The 12,902-nt window shown below is 51.7% G+C and overlaps 1 long non-coding RNA gene across 1 annotated transcript; it reads right to left on the reverse strand.

The window, feature by feature from the left end:
• On the reverse strand, nucleotides 1-12,874 carry LOC138988488 (uncharacterized). Its single transcript, XR_011464727.1, has 3 exons — nucleotides 12,721-12,874; nucleotides 1,715-1,849; nucleotides 1-935 (listed from the first exon to the last, which is right to left on the reverse strand). It is a non-coding gene; the product is annotated as an uncharacterized lncRNA (long non-coding RNA).
• Between the last annotated feature and the right edge of the window lie 28 nt (nucleotides 12,875-12,902).

The following is a 12,902-nucleotide window of genomic DNA, read 5'->3' on the forward strand; positions in this document are numbered from 1 at the left end:
ACTTTGGGGATGGGGGACAGGGTCGGGGGGGTGGTGAGGCAACATAAGAACAAAAACCTAAATGGATTATTATTGGAAGTCTGTGTAAGGAAGAAAAGTGATATCTTACTATATCTCTTGTAACAGTATTTTTATTTTATTTTATTTATGGGCCACACTGAGTGGCTTGCACTAGTCACCTAGTTACCTGCACCCTCATCAGTGAAAGACTGGAGTCCCAAGTGCCAGACTACCAGGGAATTTCCTAACAATCTTTATTTTGAAGTCTCTTTTGTCTGTATTGCTACTTCAACTTTCTTTTGATTTCCATTTGCATGGAATACCTTTTCCATCCTCTCGCTTTCAGTCTGTGTGTGTCTCTAGCTCTGAAGAGGCTCTTGCAGACAACATACATACGGGTCTCGTTTTTGTATCTATTCTGACAGTCTATGTCTTTTGACTGGCACATTTAATCTGCTGTACATTTAAGGTAATTGTCGATACGTATGTTCTTATTGTCATTTTGTTAATCATTTTGGACTTGTTTTCGTAGGTCTTTCTTCTTCCTTTCCTCTTTTGTTCTTTTCTCTTGCGATTTGATGACTATCTTTCATGTGGTGCTTGGATTCCTTTTCCTTTTCTGTGCGTTTATCTATTCTAGATTTTTTCATTTGTGGTTACCATGAGGTTTTGATACAGCAGTCTCTATGTTTCCATGGCTGTTTTAAATTTCTGGTCTCTTTATTTCAAATGCATTTCCAGTATCCTGCATTTGTACTCCATTTCTTACTATATACTCTAGCAGTCCAGACGGGCCAGCAAATATTCTTTTCCTCCCTTCAAAATAGAAGAATCTGGGACTTCCCTGGTGGTCCAGTGGCTACACGTTCCCAACGCGAGGGGTCTGGGTTCGATTCCTGGTCAGGGAACTAGATCCCATATGCCACAGCTAAGATCTAGTGTAGCCAAATAAATAAACAATTTTTTAAAAATCTGTATTTTAAGTTGTGTCAATAAAAACATGCTATATATGAAGCATTTGTGAAGGATATGTGAGCACACCATAATATAAAAACAGAAAAAAGGTTAAAAAGCAATCCATTTGGAAATAGAGACATTATAGCTGTCACAGCTGCCCTGAGACGCTGCCCTGATGAGGCAGCTCATCTGTACCATGGGGGTAATGACCCCCATCTGCTGCGTGGGGCTCTTGTGGGGATCAGGTGGGTTGGGAGTGATGCAGTAGGTGCCATCAGGATAGGATAAATAAAGCCTGGGCTGGATTGAGTATCTTTCTGATGCATTTATTTATTTTATACTAATGAAAGTCAGTTTAAAGTCTAGCTCACATATCTCACCATTGCCCAAATGCTCAGACTGTTAATGTACAGGCCCTGCGAGGTCAGGGCCACCCTCATGAGGCAGCAGCACTGTCCCAGCCTCACCCCAGTGCACAGCTGCCCCTGACCATGGTCTAGTCCTGGGGCTGCTTCTATTCTAGAACAATCTTGGGGGTGGTGAGGAGCCCCAGGCTGGTGCCCTGGGATCCTGGAGTCTTTGGATCACCAGGAGTTGGACTCAGGGCGACCAGTGGGGGAGCTCCTGGCCTGGCAAGGGGATCTGGGGAGGCTGCTTTGGGGACTCAGCAGTGTGACCAGCAGGATGGGGGAGGGGTTTCACAGGGTCAGGGCAAGGTGGCCAGGCCCAGGTTGGACCCAGTGTGTGTAATTCTGACCTCATCAGAAAGTCCAGCCTGTCAACCATTCTCTGGAGGTTCAACAAGAGCTTGTCGGTCTCTCTCCAGCTCAGACTGGAGGTGCCAGGGGAGAGGTAAGGGTTGCAGGGAGATCAGACAGCGGACTCAATAAACCTGCAAGACAGAGGGAGACATAGAGACAAGAGAGAGACAGGGATACAGAAAAAGAGGGAGCGCCTTCCAATCCACACAGGGGTCACGGGTTCGATCCCTGGTGGGGGAATCAAGATTCCCAAATGCCATGGTGCACCCCACAACTAGAGAGAAACCCTCGCACCACAGTGAAGAGCCTGCCTGCCTCAACTAGGGCCCAATGCAGTCAAATAAATTAATATTAAGCAAAAGAACTCTGCAATGACCTATGTGGGAAAAGAGTGGATATATGTATACGTATAGCTGATACTCATTGGAAGGACTGATGCTGAAGCTGAAGCTCCAATACTTTGGCCACCTGATGCAAACAGCCGATTCACTGAAAAAGACCCTGATGCTGGGAAAGATTGGAGGCAGAAGGAAAAGAGGGCGACAGAGGATGAGATAGTTGGATGGCCTCACTGATTCAATGGACATGAATTTGGACAAACTCCAGGAGACGGCGAGGGACAGGGAGGCCCTGTGTGTTGCAGTCCATGGGGTCGCAAAGTCAGACACACCTGGTGACTGAACAATGACAACAGTCGCTGCTTCACTTTGCTGGACAGCAAGAAACTAACATTTTAAATCAACTATACGCCAGTAAAAAAATTTTTTTAAAAGAAAGAAAGATAGGGAGAGAGACACACACAAAGAGTGAGACAAAGATCGTGAGAGACAGACACACACACACACATAGATAAGGAGTGAGAAGGTGAGAGAGACAGGAAGAGAGATATGGATGAGAGGCAGGGAAAGAGAGAAATGAGGAGAGACAGAGAAATGGAAATAGAGAAACAGACAGTGAGAGACAGATGGTGGAGAGACAGAGGGGAAAAAACAGAGAAGAAGAGAGACAGAGAAACAGTAGGAAGGACAGGGGGTGGGGAGAGAGATTTGGGGACATTAATCCCACCCTCCCGCATCTGGCCTGTGGGCCCCTCCCCAGCCCCAGCCAGACTGGTGCCCCTTTGACATACAGACGGGGAAACCGAGGCCCCAGCTCCCGACCTGCCGCTGTGACATAGGCTGGAACCCTCAGGATAGAGAGGTGCCAGTAGGGCCCCAAAGGCTGGGAGGCAAGGAATGAAAGGGACCCTACTGTCTGGTGAGTTGCAGGGGTCAGGCTTGTCCTGTAAGAAGAATTTCACATCTTGGATGAGGGGCATGACCTTAGGATAAACATGAATCTTATAAGGTCACGGCAGGGGTGGGTAGCGTCATGGACGTGGGGAGAGTGTGGCCTGCGTCACTGTGAATCTGGGGATGGCCCTAGGGCCACTGTGCATTCTTAACTGTAGGGCACGTTTGAAAGTTTCCATGACACAGAGCGTTTTTAAATGAACTCTGGGCTCCTGAGGCTGATCCCAGGCCTGATGTCCAGGATCAAGGAAAATCTCAGCTCTTCCTGGAGACTGGCCCAGAGGCACCAGAGTGGGGGATGCTGAGAAAATTCTGAGAATGACCAGGGCCTGAGATGGAGGCGCCAGACAGCCTAGAGGGGGTGGCTGGGAATTCTGTTCCTGGCATCCCCCCACCCCCGCTGTGGCCATTGCAAGAACACATTATGCACACCCCCACACCTGCTGACAGGGTGACCTGAGCAGGGGGCTGCCCCTTACCCCTGGGGAGGCACTTGCAACAGACAGAGTGGCCCCCCACCTCCCATCAGCTGCCTGCCTGGGAGATGCTGGAAGGGAAGCTGGAACTAGTGAAGGAGGGGAAGGGAGAAGTGGTGGCCTAAGGTTTCAGGGGACTTGGGGACTCATCTCATTGTCTGAGACTGGGGTACTGCAGCTGGCCTTATCATTGAGTGTTAGGTGCTCAGTTGTGTCCGACTCTTTGCAACCGCATTGACTGTAGCCCATGGGATTCTCCAGGCAAGAATACTGGAGTGGGTTGCCGTTTCCTCCTCTAGATGATCTTCCCGACCCAGGGATCAGACCCAGGTCATCTGCATTGCAGATTCTTTACCATCTGAGCCACCATTATTGTTGATATTCCTGAGAAAATGGGCTGGAATCAAAAAGATCAGATTTGGAGAAACCCATCATTTCACGAGGAAAAAATTCTGAACCATGGCTTCCACTGAGAGCGAGGGCAGAAGGTCAGATAGGCCCGGAGCTTAAAATGAGCTCGAAGTGCATCCCAAACTGGGCAGGAAAATATGCCGGCCATGTGAAAGTGGGCCCATCTGCACAGAACAAAACAAAATTCAGAAAAGAAACAGACAGAAATAAAAAATACCACGCATGAAAACAACCCTCAAAGTGAAAACAAGTAAGCTGTAGTAAAGCAGAAAATCAGATGGAGGGCCCGCTGCATCACGGAAGAGTAATAAATGAAACAACTGATGTTCTCAGCCCTTCAGGGAAACATAAACAGCAGTACTGAGATTCTAAGGAAGTGACAGGGATGGTGGGTGTACCATATTCATGGACAGTGAGATTGAGGCTCAAGATGCTGATTCTCCCCATCTGAAGTTTTAACAGCCCCAGTCAAATTCACAACAGGATTGTGACTCCCCCCTGGAACTGGATGAGTCAAATTTTTATCTAGAAGAACAGAGTTGCAAGGATGCTTCTACAGAAGAACAGAGTGGTGTTACCTGCCCTACCAGATACTGAGAGCCATTACAGAACCTATAATTGAGTAAGAGGCACAGGGAGAGACACATTGACAAATGGATTGGAATGAAATGCCTTCATACAGCCAATGCAGGTCAGAGATTTTGTTCCAAAGTGGAGAAGGTCTGTCCTAGTAGTGGGGAAGGGAGAGTATCTCATAAAAGAATCTGGGAAGTGAGAGTCCAATTAAGTTGGATCCTTACATCACACAAAACTCAGCTTCATGTGGGGGAAGGGACAATATGGGGGGAAAGAGCTTGAATAAAGCTTGAATGTCTTGGTAGGAAATATAGGTGAACTTCAGTAAAGAAAGATTTCCTTGTAAAGAGCACCAAGGCTCTCTATGTACATGTTAGTCACTCAGCTGTTTCTGAGTCTTTTGCGACCCCGTGGGCTATAGCCCATCAAGCTTCTCTGTCCATGGGATTTCCCAGGCAAGAATACTGGAGTGGGTTGCCATTCCCTTTTCTAGGGATCAAACCCAGGTCTTCTGCATTGCAGGCAGATTCTTTACCAACTGAGCCACCAGACAAAGCCCAAGACATTGTATACTGTACAACAAAATATTGATCAACTTGTATATATTAAGACTTTTTGTTAATCTTTTTGAAGAAAGTAGAGACAAATTGTAAACAAGGGGAAGATATCTGCAACGCAGTGGACTGACGGAGGAGTAGTATCAAACATATAGAGGGAACTCCTATGACTAATCATAGAAACGGTTCCCAGGTGGTGCTAGTGGTAAAGAACCTGCCTGCCGACGCAGGAGACACAGGAGACGAGAGTTGGGAAGATCCCCCGGAGGAGGAAATGGCAACCCACTCCAGTATTCTTGCCTCAAGAATCCCCTGGACACAGGAGTCTGGTGGGTTACAGTTTATAGGGTTAAAAGAGTGGGACTCAATTGAAGTGACTTAGCATGCACGCATGCCTGACTCATCAAAAATAGTAGGAAGAAGCCAAAGAGGAAACCATGTGGCGAGATGTTCAGAATCGATAGGAGATAAGGAAGATGAAAACTGAAACTCCAGTGAGATGCTGTTTGGTTGACAAAAGCTACAAAACCCAACAAAACCAGTGTTTCCCAAGTCACAGATTCACAAGAAACTCAGACTTTTCGACACTTTAGGAAACCATCTGGAGTTTCTACAACCCTGAAATCCCCAAAAGACACGCCTCTCTACTCCTGGTCAGAATGCCCCAGGGGTAGGCACCCCTGTCTCAGGGCTGGGAGACCTGCGGGAAGACAGGGAACAAGTTATTTGGATGAGAGGAAGTGTGGGAGTTTCCTGAGGAGAATCTGTCCAAGGCCTCTCTCCTGGCATCTGCCTGGCTGGCAGCAACGCTTAGCATCCCTTGGCTTATAGCAGCATCATTCCAGGCTCTGCCTCTGTCTTCATATGGCTGTCTCTTCCCCCTCCTTTCTCTCATTTTATTGGGACACTTGTCATTAGATTTAGGACCCATCCTAATCCAGGATGAGCTCATCTCAAGATCCCTACCTTAATTATATCTGTGCTCAGTTGCATCTGACTCTTTGAGACCTTATGGACTGTAGCCCACCAGGCTCCTCTGTCCATGGGATTTTCCTAGCAAGAATACTGGAATGAGTTGTTATTTCCTACTCCAGGGGATCTTCCCCACCCAGGGATCGAACCCTTGTCTCCTGATTCTCCTGTACTAGCAGGCAGATTCTCTACCACTGAGCCGCCTGGGAAGCCCTGCAAAGACCTTATTTTCAAATAAGGTCCCATTCATCGGTACCAGGTAGACATGTCTTCCAGAGGATAACCATTCCGAGTCTCAGGGGAGACTCTCAATCTTCAGATCACACCCTAAAGTGAAACAGCCATCAGCCTGAGGTTCAAAAGCTGTGTCCCTAATATTGTAATTCTTGTTCCCCTCTGTGTCCCCAGCTCCTGGTGAAGACTTGGCACAGAGCAGACTGGAGGTGATTCCAGAACAGTGAAGTGAATAGATCTTGGCTCCAGCAGCCTGGGGTTTAAGTCCTAGTTCTTCAAATCAGCGACCTGATATCTCTGTGGCTCAGTTCTTTGACGTATAGAGTTGATAATATCTGCTTGGAGAGGGTTGAATCATGGTCCCCCCAAAAATATATCTACCCAGAACCTCCGAATGTGACCTTACTGGGGACAAGGGTCTCTGCAGATGTAATTAATTGAGGATCTTGAGACAAGATCAACCTGGATTAGGGACTTCCCTGGTGGTCCAGTGGTTGGGAATCTGCCTGACAATGCAGGGGACACGGGTTCAATTCCTGGTCTGGGAAGATCCTACATGCCGCAGAGCAACGAAGCCTGTGCACCACAGCTACTGAAGGCCGCCCACCTAGAGCCTGCGCTCTGCAGCAGGAGAAGCCACCGCAATGAGAAGCCCAGGGACTGCAACTAGAGAGTAACCCCTGCTCCCTAAAACTAGAGAGAGGTCCATGCAGAGCAACAAAGGTCCGGTGTAGCCAAAAATAAATAAGCACATAATTTTTCTAAAAAGATCAACCTGGGCTAGGGTGACCCTAAATCCAATGACAGGTGTCCTTCTAAGAGACAGAAAAGGAGAAGACAAAGAGAGACGGGGAGAAGATGGAGACAGAGGCTGGAAGGATGCGGCTGCAAGCCAAGGAATGCCAAGGGTTCCTGGCGGCCACCAGCAGCCAGGACAGAGGCAAGGGGTAGATTCTCCTTCAGAACCCTCAGAAGAAACCAGTCCTTACCCCAGTCCACACCTTGATTTCAGACTTCTGGCCTCCTGAACTGTCAGAGAATACATTGTTATTGTATTAGGAACCAGGTTTATGGCCACCTGTTACAGCCACCACAGGGAGCTCAAACATTGCCCCAGAGGATTTCGGGATAATGTTTAAGCGAGTGAGCACCGGGTATACAGCCTGGCATGCACATAATATACGCTCACGGGGAAAATAAAATGTGCCAATACAGCAAACATGAAGTATGCGATAGCTGTCGATTGAATGAAGGATTGAGGCTGAATGAGGATGAGGGGTCAGCGCACCCCCAGGCTCCTGACCCCTGACCACCCCCAGGCCTCAGCAGCACCCTGCCTCTCTGAGCCAGTAGGTTAGGTGTGCCCTTAGCTCAGATACTCTCCTGTAGGCAGCTGTCCAGCAAAGCTCCCCGGCTGAAGCAAGCAGTTGGACCCGGACGCTATTTGCAAACTGAAACCCAGGCCTGCGGCTTTAGCCACCCACTTGTGCAACCAGCTGCTGCTGCTTCTTCCTCATGAGAAAGTCCCTTGGTGAGGCTCCTCGGTGGAAGGGCAGGGCGCCTGGAGGGGGCGGGCTCTGTTCCCAGGGGACAGTACCTCCGTGCCTCAGTTTCCCCATCTGCAACTGGGCCGCATGGGGTGTGTGTGGGGGGCAGGGAAGGGGATTTCAGGCTCCAGGCAGGGGAGATTGGACCTAGGGAGGCTTCTCTTCATATCTCTGAACCTCTATTTCTCTAGCTGTGAACGAGTAAGAGATACCCTGCCACCAGAGTGAGCGCACGCGGTCACGTCTTTACCTTGGAGACACAACAGTCCTCTGCCTTTGCCCCTTGAGATTCTCCCAGGGTGCCTGCTTGCTTTTTTTTTTCTGGCTGCACTGTGTGGCATGCAGGACCTTAGTTCCCTGACCAGGGATTGAACCTGCATCCCCTGCATTGGAAGCGTGGAGTCTTAACCATTGGGGCCAGCGAAGTCCCCACTGATTGTTTCTAAGGTAAGGACCATCACCCTGGGACTTCCCTGGCAGTCCAGTGGTTAAGATTCTGAGCTTCCGAGGCAGGGGATGCGGGTTTGATCCCTGGTGGAGGAACTAAGACCCCACATGCTGTGCGGTGTGGCCAAAAAAAGACAAAAAGAAAGACCAACAAACTCCCCATGGCCCTCAAGGTCCCATGAGGTCCAGCCCTCCTGCCCTTGCCCCATCATCTCACTCCACAGCCTCCCTGCCAACAAGCTCATTCCCGGGTCAGAGTCTTTGCCTCTGCTTGGAACCTTCTCACCACACTTCCTGCTCTCTCCTTCCCCTCATTCAGACCTGGACCCCAGTGTCACCTCTTCCAGGAGGCCCTCCACGACTGTTACTTCTGGAAAGACCCTCCCTCTGGTCCTGTGTCCCATTTTATCCGCTCTGTCCATCTCTCTCCCTTCCTCCAGATCTTGAGTCCCACAGGAGCATGGATGCTTCCACTGTCCCCAGCTACCAGCCCAGGCTTGACAGTAGGCATCTGAGTTGTGAGCTCATTAACCTGACACTGCCATGAAGAAAATCGAGACTCCTGAAGGCAGGAGAGGAAGAAAGGGCAGGTGGGCAGGAGTTGAGCCAAGACCTGAAGGAGGTTCAGAAAACACTTGGGTGACTCTGGGAAGATGGTCCCAGGTGGAGGTACTGCATGTGCAAAGTCCCTGAAGCACGAAAATGCCAGACTTATTGGAGGGGTTTTGAGGAGCCCGAATGTGACCAGAGCTTCTCTGGTGGCTCAGCAATAAAGAATCTGCTTGTCTATGCAGAAGACCTGCATAGGTTGGATCCCTGGGTCGGGAAGATCCCCTGGAGGAGGGCATGGCAACCCACTCCAGTATTCTTGCCTGGAGAATCCCACAGACAGAAGAGCCTGGTAGGTTATAGTCCATGGGGTCGCAAAGAGGGGGACACGACTGTGATTGAATCAAGGTTAAGGGGAGAAAGGAAGTGGGAGCAGCAAGACCAGCAGGGCCTTGCCATCTCAAGGAAGACTTCAGCTTTTACCTTGAGGGAGGTGGGAGTCATGGAGGTTCTGAAGAAAGGAAGGATGCGTCTGACTCGGGAAGAGACTACAGGGGAAGACGGCAGGAGTGGGGAGGACAGGGACGCCTGCGCTGGTCCCATCAATGATGGGGCTGGACTAGGTGGGGTGGGGGGGACTCTGGAGCACTTCACTGGTGCACGGGGGTGGGGGATGGAGAGTCAAGGATGCCTGCTTGGTCCCATTTCACAGATGGGGAACTGTTGAGGCTCTTGATCTAAGTAAAGGAGAGGCTGAAAGGGTCACCAGGAAGTCAAGAGGCAACCGAGTCTGGGAGGGAGCCTTACACCCCACCCTCCTTTCCCAACCAAGTGTACCAGCTTCCTTCTGATGCAACTACTCTCTTTCGGTCTCTGATTTTATCTCTATAATTTCAAACCTTGTCACAGGAGGAGGTTTACCATTCACAGTTGAAGACAGGCCTGACCCAGCTTCACACAGATTCACTTACTCCCACAACAACCCTGAAACAAGGGCACCATACCCATTTTACAGATGGGCAAACTGAGGTTCCGAGAAGCAAAATGGCGATCCAAGTCAATGAGTGACAGAGGCTAGATGTGAACCCTAACTTGGGGCTCCAGGGCCTGGGCCTGGGACTGCACCCCCTCCCCCCCCAAAGAAAGGAAGGATGCGTCTGACTCAGGTCTCCACACGGGGAAGAGACTACAGGGGAAGACGGCCGGAACGGGGAGGACAGGGATGCCTGCACTGGTCCCATCAATGATGGGGCTGGACTAGGTGGGGAGGGGGCAGGGTGGGGTGCAGATGGGCTCGTGTGTGCTGCATGCTTAGGTGTGTCCAACTCTTTGCAACCCCATGGACTGTAGCCCACCAGGCTCCTCTGTCCATGGAATTTTCCAGGCAAGAATATGGGAGAGTGTTGCCATTTCCTCCTCCAGGGGATCTTCCCAACCCAGAGATGGAACCCGTGTCCCCTGCATCTGGTGACTTCCTGGTGACCCTTTCCTTGGCAGGCAGATTCTTTACCACTGCGCCACGTGGGCGGCCCGGGGGCGCAGACACACACCGTCAAATGTCCTTCCCTCCCTGGAATGTATTATTCACTTCAGGCTTCAGACACAGGCTACAGTGGGAGCCCCTGGGGGGAGAGGGACGCTAAGAATTCCAGCTTCAGTGTTTAGGCCTACGTTTCCATGGTTCCAGGATGCATGTAAATCACGCGTTTGTTCACTCATTTGCTCACCGAGCCACCGTCAGGTACCTGCCTTATGCGGGTCAGTGTTCAAGGCCCCAGCTTGAGAGAGTCCCGGCCCAACACAGATACCCCCCACAGGGGTACCTATGGTTCCATGGGGTCAAGGCCAGCCCAGAGGGACGTACTCAGAGCTGGGGGTCCCCAGGAGTTTGGGAGGCAGCGGGAGATGCTTCCAGAAGAAGGGACCCTCAGTCTGCAAAGTGGCTCCCTCCCTGCCCCACCCCTGCACACATCATGATGAAAGCCAGCAAGAGTGGGAATACTGTGGGACCCACCTCAGACCTCACCCTCCGGTCCCCATTTCCAGCTGGCACTAGGCAGCTGCCAATGCCACTGGGACACAGCCCGAGCCATCGGCCAGCTCTGCCACCGGGAAACCAGCTCTGGGAGGTGGGAGTGTCACTGCCTGGCCTGTCTGGGTGGAACCAGGTCGATTACCATTCACCGGGCAGGCCAGGGGCAGGGGTGAAGAGGTGGACGAGGGGAAGGGGGACTGGAGGGCCGCCTGAGAGCCACAGACCCTAGAGGCTGGACAAGGATGATGAGTGATGGCCCTGGAGCTGGCGGCTCTGGACAAGAGTCTTCATGATACAGGCCTTAAAGTCAGTCACTCAGTCGTGTCCGATTCTTTGTGACCTCACAGGCTGTAGCCCGCCAGGTTCCCCTGTTATGGGATTCCCCAGGCAAGAATACTGGAGTGGGTAGCCATTCCCTTCTCCAGGGGGATTTTCTCAACCCAGGATCTAACCCAGGTCTCCCTCATTTACTATCTGAGCCACCTGGGAAGCCCTATACAGGCCTCAGTTTCCCCATCTAAACGAATCATGGGGGAGGGGGAGTCAGTGTGTCCAAGACTGTGGGTTTTGATCTGTTGGGCTTTGGGGGGTTAGAGAGAGACTCTTAAGTCTGTTTGGGTGTTCCAGGCAGCAAGTGAGGGCCCCAAGCTGCCTGGATCCTCACCCTGAGGCCATGGGGGCGGGAGTCGGGGGCGGGGGGAGGCTTCGGGGAGATTAGATTGGACCTTGTCTCACGGAAATGTGGGCTTAAGACACTGGTCAGGCCTAGGCTGAGCTGGCTGATGCAGGCCTGGTCTAGGGGATCTGGAGGAGATTTTAGGGAAAGACAGAGACTGTGAGAAATACAGAGAGACAGTGAAAGCCAGAGAAATGAGGTTGAGAGAAATAGGGAGAGATGAGACAGAAGAGAAAGGGAGGAACTTGCCTTGTGGTCCAGTGTCTAAAACTCTGGGACCCTGATGTGGGGTGGGGTGACTGGGTTGGATCCCTGGTCAGGGAACTAGATCCCACGTGGCAACTAAGGAAAAAGAAGGAGGAGAAGGAGGGCGAGAAACAGGAGAGCTGGGTAGACAGAGACAAAGAGAGAGGGAGGTGGGCAGTTAGGGAGACACAGGTGCCCCCACCTGGCCCCCTGTGCTCTTGAACAAACCAAGACTTTCATATTATTGAGGATGAGGTTATGGACAGCTTCCTAAGGTGTGTGCTTCCAGAGCCAGGTACCCTCTTCACCTCTCACAACACCCAAGGAGGGTTTTCTGTGTGTGTGTGTGTGTGTGTGTGTGTGTGTGTGTGTGTGTGTTAGTCAGTCGTGTCCGACTCTTTGCAACCCCATGGGCTGTAGCCCAACAGGCTCCTCTGTCCATGGGATTTCCCAGGCAAGAGTACTAGAGCAGCGTAGCCATTCCTTTCTCCAGGGGATTTTCTTGACCCAGGGATCGAACCAGAGTCTCTGGCATTGCAGGCAGATTCTCTACCGTCTCAAGCACTAACTACTCCCATCCCACCCATGGGGAAACGCGGCTGGAGAGCCCCAGGCTGCACAGCCAGCTGGAGGCAGAGCAGAACTCGGCCAAGACTTGAAAGACGTTTTTCCGTCTTCTGTGTGACACTGCACCCCTCCAGCCTCCCACCTGAGAGCGCACCAGGCTGGTAAAAAAACCTGCCCCGCCCCCGCTCCCCGCCGCCCGGCCCAGCTCGCCCGCCGCAGATTATTTTTCTTCTCTGCTCCTGGATGTTACGGTTTCATCCGGAACCGCCTTGCCCGCAGGCGGTTCCCGCCCGCCAGGGTCAGCTCAGGGCAGGGACCTGAGCCAGAAGCAGCTTGAGGGGGGCGACCTCCGCCATCACCCCAACCCGGGGACCAGGCCGGTTCCCTCCTGCTCCCTCCGTATCGTGGTTTCCCCACCTGGAAAGTTGCGGGCTCCCACGCGCGGCCATGGGGGAGCGGCGCTCGATGTGGCCAAGGGGCGGGTGCCTGCGGGCGGGGTTTCCCGCGTGGCTGCCAAGGTTCTGAGCTCTCCGTTATTAAGCACTGATGGGAGCTGCCCGGGTCTGCCAGGAGGCCTCCCAGTGCGGAGACAGGGTTGG

Source organism: Bos mutus, chromosome 7, assembly GCF_027580195.1.
Source record: "Bos mutus isolate GX-2022 chromosome 7, NWIPB_WYAK_1.1, whole genome shotgun sequence".
Lineage (NCBI taxonomy): Eukaryota > Metazoa > Chordata > Mammalia > Artiodactyla > Bovidae > Bos > Bos mutus.